Raw genomic sequence first — 10,510 nt, 5'->3', positions numbered from 1 at the left:
TATTTCAGGTTCTCAGGTAGAAGTCAGAGTGGCAAAACCAAGAATCTTTTTAGGGGCTTAGGAATCAGTGATAAAAATATTCATTTTTGAAAAAATGGCACCTAATTTACATTCACCTTAACTCTGATCCAGATAAATGCACGTGCACACACATGCACACAAACGCACACACAGTTTTGAATGCACAATAGATAAATGCATGCACAGATGTCTTTCTCTATATAATTAATTATTTTGTGTACATAAGCATGCTTGGATGTGTAATTGTCTATGTGCGTTCCTACACACTGGGGCAAGTTATGGTGTAATTGTCTATGTGCGTTCCTACACACTGGGGCAAGTTATGGTGTAATTGTCTATGTGCGTTCCGACACACTGGGGCAAGTTATGGCTGCCTCTGTGTGGGTGTGCTGGGAGCACAGGGGTGCCGTCAGGAGATTCCCATGTTATCCTCCAGCACTCTCATGAAAGAAGCAGCCATCATGTAATCGTTTGCACTTCCTGAGTTCATAGGGTTTGCTGTTGTCACCTGCTGTAAGTGCTGCACACCTCAAACAGCGGGTTGAGGGTTGGGCCATGCACACACATTAGCACAATGAGAGCAGCACGGAGAGAGAGATGACCTGTGCCTGCTGATGGTGTGGGGGCAGTGTGAGGGCAGCTAACTTCAGCAGTGTTACTGAGCATGCTCAGTCCGTGTGAGCATGCTCAGTACAAGCCAAGCAGCAAATCTGGGGGAGGGGTGGGACGCGACCCTGCATCCCCCCTGACCTGTCGCCTCAAAGTCAGGTATTTGCATTTTGACAAGGAACACAGGAAGTAGTATTCTTTAAGACGATATCCTAAGTGGCTTATGAGCAGATAGGAGACCCTTGATCACCAGTCATATAGCATGACAAAGTTGCATTTTGGGGAAGTACACACTATTGTTCCCCTGTAACAATATGTTGCAACAATGATGTTTACAGGTTCCTCCTCCTTTGGCTAAAAGTGGGATTTGGCCGAACCCTCTAATGATGCTTTAGCATATGAGCACAAACCTAGGAATCAGACCTCCTGAGTTCTAATCCTATATTTGACTAACTCTTTGCCCTTGCTGCACTGACCCTCACTGCTTCCTTCTGTAAAACAGGGATAATAATGCTCACCTACCACACCAGGGTATTATGATGATTAATTACTAGTTGGAAAGCACTTTACAATAATACTTTTAATTCTAATGCATCCCCGCCCCCTGTGCCAGAGCTCTCAGAGCAAGGCACAGCAGAATAATATAAAATACAGCGGGAAGTCAAAAGACCACTCTGTAAGAATATAAAAACAGGAAGGGCTGAAAAAGTGGGGGGTAAAGACAGGGTAAAGGGGAGGGAATAACTATGACTATAAATGTGAATAGGAGATACTGAAATGGAGGTGGCCACAGTGTAGCAAAGTTGTGATCCTTGACTGACTTAAATAATGGTGGGAACTCAAAGCAATGGTGTCTGAGCACACATTTCCTTAAGCCTTGGCCTGATGGGTGAGGTCCTGAACATAACCAGGGTCTGATCCATTAAGGGCTTTAAAAAGCAGCTGTTCCAGTTTAAAAATCAAACCACCTCCACCCCTTTGACAGGCAGCCTCGGTGAGCATAATATGATCATGGTCGTTCTAGCCGTGCTGTATCTGAACAAGTTACACTGAAGAAGCCCTACTACGAGGGAATGACAACAATTGAGCTTCGGGACCTGAAGGACGTGTTGTTGTTGAAGGAGCATGTATGAAAATGGACAGCATCATGTAAGTGCGAATTGTTCTTATTACATCCGTGCTCTACCCACATATAGAAAGACTTGGGTTTAGGAATAAATGTACTTTTTTTTTAATGTGGCTATACGGTTGAATTGGACTGGGACGGATCCATTTAGTTCAACGGGGCTTTGCCTTTGACATCCAGGGGTTCTCTGGGATGGAGCAGATGGTCATACGTTTCTTCAAAGCTCTGCTGGTTAAACCATTCAGTAGTATTGTTGGCAGCAAAGCAAGTTGTTTGCGTGCCTTTCCATTCAGTTGTGAGCTATGTAAGGGGGTGCTCAACCAGCTGGAACATGTGGCTTTTGGGGGCACAGCCACTTTCTCCTCCAGTTTTGTCAAGCCTCACAAACATGAATGTACCGACTCTAAATATGGCGATTTCCCCCAGCTCTACGCTTACGGTACCCTTGTGGCCACCTGCATGAAGCTTCAGAGAAACATTTTAGCCTCATCTCATTATGACACCTGCCGGGATCAACTTGTTTGCGGGGTCCCAAAGCCCAGGCGCCGGCCCAGGCCTGGACATCTACAGTGCAGTGTTACAGCTCGTCAGCCCAAACCCTGCAAGCCCAAGTCCGCTCTCATGGGCTAGCTGCGGGAATGTTATTGCTGTGTAGCCATACCCTTAAGGGCCGAGTCCGGCAAGCACTTACTGCTGGGCGTAGTGCATACTACCACGGCACAGGACTGAGGAATGGCAGTTTGTGCCTCCCCTCGTCAGGAGCTAGAGGGGCCAGTTTGGCCCTCAGCACATGCTAAGGCAGCCCTAAGTTGCCCCTTTGCTATGATGACCATTATGGGCCACTGTAGGGGGTGCAGAATTTCTGAAGCGCAGGTCCACCCTGGCCATGCCCTCACTCCACCTCCATACTGCCCAGGGTTCCTGTGGAGGCGATGCAGAGCTGGGGGTGCCAGCTCTGCACCAGGCATAGGCTCCCTATATTGGGGGGGGGGTGTTAGTAAGTTATGCCTGCTCTTTGGTCCTTTTGTGCCAGGCTAGCTGGTGCAAAGGGGCTGCAACACCAATATTGACTCGGCTCCTATGCCTGGCAGTAAATATTTGCAGGATCAGGCTCTTAGATCCTACTCCACTGTAGCATCCCTTAGATGTGTGCAATCTACCTTACACCAAGGCCGCAGCAATCCAGCTTGCTCCTACGGCAGAGTGGCGAATCATTTCAATTTCCGCTCTGCCGTGTGTCCCCGCTCACTCTCGCTCGTTCCTCATGAGTTATGATAACATATAAGCAGCTTACAGAATTCTTATCAGAATCAGTTGAACACAATGCAACACTTAACTCTTAATGACAGCCACCTCTGACTGTGAATGACATGTCATAAATTATGTTTGGACTAGATTTTTCAGTGGCAGATATTCACCGTGCCACCCAGTCAGCCCTATAAAGTTGCACTTGCGGCCTTAATCCCACTTGGATGAGTGCCCTGCTTTCTCCACTTTCCGTCACTCGGGCACTTTAGTATTTTTGAACAAGTGAACAATCTTTGTTTCTGTACCTTATTAGGCCAAAGACCATAGCAGCGAACGATGGCATCAGCAGGCCCTGCAGGCAGGATTCTCTGCAGACCCAGCCAACCTCCAACAAACCCCTTTTTATCCTCCTGTTTCTAGGAAGAATTATGATGGCGGAGCCCTGCTGTTGATCAGTCAAATCTGTGGTAGGCCTAGAGATAAGTCCTGTAAGCGTGGTGTACTGTAAAACAGCGGCTCCCATTCATTAGTAGCTTGTGTGTAATAAACCACCAAAAAAAGGGGGGAGGGGGAGAGCAGCTGCAGTGTGCAGGAGCAAACAACACAACTCATTCTTAGGAGCCAAAACTTTCTAATTTGCTGCTGGGCAGCCCAGCACATAGAAATTCTTTCTGATAATACACTAGTGCCCTCAGTGTCTGTTTCTTGATTTTTTTCCCTAGTTTTGCTTTCTGGAGGTTCTGAGGTCCGGGACAGTTTCACTTTGAACCAAAAATGTAGACACTAGCTGAATAGGAAAAGAAAAGCAGCCACTCAGCGACTGTAGACTCCCGCATAAGAATGTGGTGGGTTCTGAAAGAAGTTGTCCTGCTGTGGAATGGCCGTTACACATATCTCAAGGAGCAGCGTGTAAACAAAGTGTCACATGGACTGCAAGAAGATAGAGAAATGTAATGGATCTATACTTTATTTAAACACGAGGGGTAAGAGAATAGCATATTCACGAGTGGACAAAATGATGTTTATGGATGTAGAGCTGGCTAGAAGATTTAAAAAGTGTTTTATTAGTTTAAAAAAAAATACTACCCAAAACTGAAAAAAATATGGCAAAGTTATTTGGATTTTTTCCTCTATGTTTAATCACCTCTAATAAATATCTAATTTCACCATTATCTTCCCGTTTTAAAATGTATATACGCACCCATTTAAGATGGGTCTAATAAGTGGAATGTATAGCACTGCATATATTAGGAGCTGGACCATTAGTGGAGAAAAGATACTCATGACTATTTTGGGGTATTAGTCGCTGAATTTGGATTTGCCATGTTCACCCCCCTGATGTATTTGCTTTGGATCATGGAAAATGAATTTCAGGCCTGGAACAAAAATGATGGTTACTTATTATTTATATTGTGGAGCCCCAGTCATGGATCCAGACCCCGTTATGCCAAGTGCTGTGGTTTTATGACTAAATGAAATTCATTTTGGACAAAACCATATCCCAATCAACTAGCCACCAAAGGACTGCTGGATCTTTCTAGGAAATCACTAAGATCTGCCTCTAGTGGAAGTGCCAGGTTGTGAAAATGGTGCCCATGGTAGGACTGGCACCTGCATAGACCCTAAAAAGTATCTTTTTAGCACGGAGGCCCATTTCTTTCTGCTGTCAGCTCCCATGACCAGTAAAGGAATAGAATTACATTAATTTTGTGCTTAATTACCAGAGAGGAAGAGAGTTGCTGAAATATTCCCAGGTCTTCTGGCTAGAGTCCTGTTAAGGAGGCATTTATTGGCATCTGACTGCTCTCTTCCCAACTAGAACTGCGAACATACACACACATGCTGTAATTACTGTGTCTATATCAATGCAAATGTGCTGTCTGCATAACCAAGGTGAATGATAACGGATGACAGAAAACTGGATGTTCCAAAAGCGTTCATATATTTCACATGAAATAATGTTGTAACATTGGACACTAATTAACACAAACAAATCACTCTATTGACAGACTTAGTCCACTGGCCAGAGCCCTGACCCAAGGCTGCAATCACACACCCATGCCACAATTACTAATTTGTTAGTGACAATGATGGTGACAAATGGTTCTTGGTTACCAAATATCTGAGCCCAGAAAATTGATTGAATACTCTAGATAGATATGACATCGTGGGAGGGACCATGTTCCCTCAAACTTAGATGAGAGTCCGGGCACAAACACACCTAAATAAGTCAGACAAAGTTATGTGGCCACTCGCCTCACAGTTGGAACTACAAAATAACCCCCTGACCATAGTACTGACACAGGGGGCAATTAAATAAGATAGAAAAGGCTCCCCCAATGCTGGAAAGTAAAGAAAGTAAATAATAATAATTTGCCTAAACAATAAACACCTCAAACCTTAAGAGACATTCAACATCTGAATTCTCATGGAAACTATTTACTATTTTAGTAGTTTTAAAGCATTGTGTCAGCGGAGCGGCGTTCCAACTCATATTTGACTACAGTAAACTTTAAGGACCTGATTCTCCTCTGACACTTGTTTTACCCCAGTAAAGCTGTTGACTTCATTGGGATACTCCTGATTTATACCAGTGAAAGCGAGAGGAGAATCAGGGTCTGAAGATATTTTTAACCCTTGGCTGGCATTCCATCTCAGGCTGATTCATTGACAATGACTCTTAATGGATGATCTAACTGAGTGTTTCTTGCCAATAAAATAAATCTCTTCTGTAACCTTTTTTAAAGTAAAGAAATTCAGATGTGAGACATGAAAGGCAAAATAATGTGGAGGCTTATAATCAGAATTTTTAAAATGGGCAGAAAGATTATCAGAGGGTTATAGTTTCTTTTTGTTGATCAGTTACAAACTATCCGATGGAAAACGTTCTGAATAGTAAATCACATGCGCTTTTGTGCACTCTTAAATGTAGGAAGTAATTTGACAACGCCGTACATGTATGTGGACTATAGCTGGTGTCTGCACTTTCAAATTAAAGTTTTAATGGTGGATGGTTTAATGGTAACACAAACTTTAAATACATAATGGGGATGTATTTATTTTTTTTAGCCTGGCCTGTTGCTTATTTCATGAATCCCTCTTTCACCGCCTAAGCAAGTGTGAGGCATTGTGCTGCCAGCACTGTCCTTATTCCCTGAAGCACCCCCACTGTCTGTCACTATAGGGATGGAATATTGTAAATTCCAGGAGCTATTTTCTCACTGCCAACCTGGGGCCAAGCTGACCTTAGTGGGAGCTGGGGTGACATTCAGGATCGGGCTCTTTGTATCAGGAGGTTCAGATGCATTAGAGTGGAAGGCATTCCAATGGTTCTGAAATTCCTGCAGGTGCTTAAACTGCAAAGGGTCCTTTCACAGCTTCACATCTGCTGCTGTCATGTGCATTTGAGCATGTGACCGTAGTGTTTGTTTGTTTGGCTGACTGACATGTAGTGACCAGAACTGCTGATAGAAGGTCTCCAACAAAACAGTTTTGCTGGTCAGAGTTCACTGGAATATAACCAATCTGTACTGCTTGTGACATTTCTCTGGCCTTTGGAAAATAGTGCGTAATGATAATAAGGTTGCTTATAAATGTGTATTTAATTTGCTTTCAAACTTGACAGCCCCTTTGTAGAAGAAAACATCGACAGTGAGCAAATGACACATTTGACTCACCCAATAGTCACAACTGCCCAAAACTGGGACTCAGTCTTCCAACTCTTATTCCATGGGACAATTTGGCTAAGTAAGGATTACTGACATGAGTGAGGGTGAGCAGGATCACACCCTGTAATCCTGATAATGTCTTTTAAATATCAGAAAGAAAATTGTCGGAACTTGCACCATTCTGAATATTAGGGCATAATGAAAAAAAAGAAAAAGATAAAAGAGCCCCACGCTTGTTACTTAGTGGTGATCAAACTAATAATTGAAAATAATGAAGAATGGTACAAAAAGATCTTTCATTCCCATTTGCCTCATTTTGCCTGCTGTGCAAATGACAAGACTATTATAGTCAGAAAAGTACAACTTTTCCGAATGTCTACAGTTGTACATTCACATCCTCTTCTGATCGAATCAACCACTTTTAAAACTGCATTTGGCTTTTTAAAGCATATCTGTATTTTTCCCTATCTTGTTTTATTTGTAAATCTGTATCTTATCTGTTTTCATGTTGTAAAGTACTAAAGCAAAGATATTTTCAGAATAAAAATATCAGGTGGCATTTGTCCTTCTTGAGTGTTCTAAAAAATGGATCAAATAATATTAAAAAGATTTTCTTGTCTTAGTCTTTTTGTGTTTTTATTAAATTGATAGATTTGTATATGGAGCTTGCTCCTGTATTGCTGTCAATGGCAGTAGTCCCTGATTAAGAAGAGCAGGATCAGGACTTTTGACTTAATCAGTTCCTCATGTTTTGTTTTTCTGTACACCTACTGTTAGCCCAATGCTCTTCCCACCACATAGCCTTGTATTTGAGCTGCTGTTCCCCCACCCCCCCGAGTTAGATGCCCTGCTATACATGTACTCTTACCCTTAGATAGACCGTACATTCCAAAACATTTTAGTGATTCATGCCTGGCTCAAATACAAGGGAGAGAAAAACTGTTTATTTCAGAGGATGCATATAAATGATACCCCAACAGTAGTTGACTTGAAGAGGAAACTAAAGTTCTTATGCCAGCATTTCCAAATTCGCCTTCAAAATGATGTGCCAAGATTTGGACAATGAAGCCGTTGCAAGTGTATTTTTGAAGCTCAAGTCCTATGCAAAATAATAATGGATGTGCCTGTGCAAACAGGGTCGTTAGCCACTCAATTTTGGACACACAGCTGCACTTCAAGCTTTTTGCATACACAAAAACTTGGTGCACAAAATTGGTGGGATAATTTTAGCATCCAGGTTGAGGTCATTTTGTAAGTTGTGTCTCTTCCTTTTGCTTACGTGTCTGGTGCAGAACACGAAGGGACAGATGCTCAACTGGTGTAGATTGTCATTGTCATATTCATTGTCACTGAAGTCAAAATGTTTAGTTTTGATATCAAAACACAATATAATATACAATACAAAATATATCTAAATATTAAATGTAATAGCTATACATATAATGTTAAAATTTATTGTGTAACGTAATACAAAATTCAAAAATGAAATTAAACAAATCAAAGTTGAAATGAAATGATTTTACCTTACCAAAATGAAACATTTTGACATTTTCAAAACAAGAAAGTCTAAATGATTTGTTTTGACACTTTGGCTTGGAGAATTTTGTCGAAATTAACACATTCCCGGGAAATGTTTCAATTTCACTTAAATTGCATTTTCAGATGGAAACTTGTTCTGACAACAAAATTTCAACTGGCTCTAGTTAGAACTATGATTAAAAACCATGTTTCAGCCCCAGTTCAAGGAGTTCTAGTCTGGAATATTTTTCAAGAGACACAGAAGTTTTTTGGAGTATTGTGATTTTTACCTAGTGCTACGAGTGACACTTAGTCTCACTGAAATTGAGAAATTAGAGAAAAACTTTCTCTGTTTTTACATTGCTTAACTTGTGCATTTAATAGCACTTTGTGTAAAGTCAGTTTCCCCTGTGCACTCACTTGACTTACATTTTCCAGTTTGTGGGGGTTTAACCACATAGCAACATGGGAAGAGAAAACAATTCTCTCTCTCTCTCTCTCTCTCACACACACACACACACAGGAACTCAGGGAAGGAGTTTGTAGCTCTTTTTGTGAAACTGACTAGATTTCAGTGTCTCTTTAAAATAATTATAAGACCATCTACAGCTGCCAGCAAAATGGTGTTATAAACTGGTTTGGGAGAAACAGTTTTAAACACCGCTGTGAGACCAGTCTAGGTAGGTCCTCAATGTTTGTTGCAAAGAGAAGTCAAGTTCCTTTTTTAGATCTTATATCTGACGGTCAGACCTCAGTTTCCTTGGAGAAATATAGCCTTAAAAATGTTACCTACTTTCCTGACTTTTTTAAACAATTCAAATTAGCGACTATTGGAAGCCTTGGCCAGGGCGGATCTTTTTATTCTGTGTTTGAACAGAATCTAGCACAATGGGACACTGGTCCGTGACTTGGGCTTCTCGGTGCTACAGCATATAAATAAATAGTAATAATTTTAAGCTCTTACTTGAGATCCCAGCCCTGCTTCATAATCCACTAACACGGACCCCCTGCATCAGTGACAAGGCCTATTCACTGAAAAGAGACTCTGAATGGGCACAGGAACCCTTCCTAGCTGGTACCAGTATGTTATGGGGGCCAAAGGCACCTATCCTATGCACTGGCTTAATTTGCATTCTGTGAGTAGTTCCATTCACTTCTACGTCACTACAGTGAAAAAAGTTAAGCAGGCATTTGCACATAGTCTTTGCACATCCGGGCCTGAGTTTGCAACCTGCTTTATAGGCTTGCTCATCTGTTTGTTCGGCAGTAACCTGAACTGGAGAAGGTAAGACTAAGGCACCTGTAAGTTCCCCATCACTTATATTGGGGCCTGATTACCATCAAGCTGCATGATTAAGTACCAGAAGCATCAACAATTGAAGGTTTGTTTGATTGTTTGTTTGTTGAATCTCCCCTGGGGCCTGCAAGCTGAAGTTATCACTGTATGCCTGTTCCCATACTTGTCTCTTTCTTACACACTCCCCACAACGAGGATGTACACAGCCTGCTCCATCCAACACACTTTACAGCCCTGCCTGCCTAGACCAGTACTACAGCTTTTGTAGAAGTGCTCCACATGCAAATCTGTAGCCCTCTGAATGCTCTACTGCCTTAAATAAGACAGTTGCAGAATTAAACAACAAATGACAGCAAAGGAAGAGGGAGGAAACGATGTTTTCAGATCAGATTTGAAATAAGGTGAGTCAGGGAGGCAGGGTGCTAGAAAGCTGTTCAGACACCTTTATCGGTGTAGTGCACCCTTTTTTCATATCTATTTAACCTCTTGATCCCACTTCCCTGTATAAGAGTGAAAAGAAACAGACCGTGCAATCCACACTTCTGGATGCAGGAGGTGCCCAGCGCGATGGATCTGGTCCTGGCATGATGTGCTCAACCCCTGCTAAGAGTCAATGAGCACCCTTACCTCCCATCAACTTCAGTGGGAGTTGGGGGCACTCAGCACTTTTCAGTATCAGGCCCACTGGAGTGAAATTATAAACCTGGGACATTGTGTGTACGTACACACACACACACACGCCAGCAGCTTAAAATTTTTTTTATTAGTCTCTAAGGTGCCACAAGTACTCCTGTTCTTCTTTTTTTTTAAAAAAGGTAAGATTATATTGGCGTATATTAAACACATCTGTATTTGTTAGGGAACAAAGTCCCAAGAGACTCTAAACCACATCAGTAATGAAAGAGTTAAAAAACTGAGCAAAGGCTGTTTTTAATTCCAGTGAGTCCTACAGATGCACTCTTGCAAATTCAACCTGTACCACAGAAATCCTAAATTGCAGTGCCCTGCACCCCACCGAAACTC

The 10,510-nt window shown here is 42.1% G+C and overlaps 1 protein-coding gene across 3 annotated transcripts in view; it reads left to right on the top strand.

Annotated features, from left to right (window-relative positions):
- SOX2 (SRY-box transcription factor 2) overlaps nt 1–7,294 on the top strand; it is a 408,003-nt gene extending 400,709 nt beyond the window's left edge. For 2 of the 3 annotated variants that reach the window (XR_010590331.1, XR_010590333.1), the window contains 2 exons: nt 1,616–1,779; nt 3,727–7,294. The gene's annotated coding sequence lies outside the window, so the exon portion shown is untranslated. Of the gene's footprint in view, nt 1–1,615; nt 1,780–3,317; nt 3,472–3,726 lie in introns of all 3 variants that reach the window. The other variant, XR_010590332.1, reaches the window with a different exon arrangement.
- Nucleotides 7,295–10,510: the final 3,216 nt, after the last annotated feature.

The sequence above is a fragment of the Chrysemys picta genome, chromosome 9 (genome assembly GCF_011386835.1).
Source record: "Chrysemys picta bellii isolate R12L10 chromosome 9, ASM1138683v2, whole genome shotgun sequence".
Classification (NCBI taxonomy): Eukaryota; Metazoa; Chordata; order Testudines; family Emydidae; genus Chrysemys; species Chrysemys picta.
The sequence above is the reverse complement of the archived record's forward strand: the minus strand, read 5'-3'. Positions and strand labels throughout refer to the sequence as shown.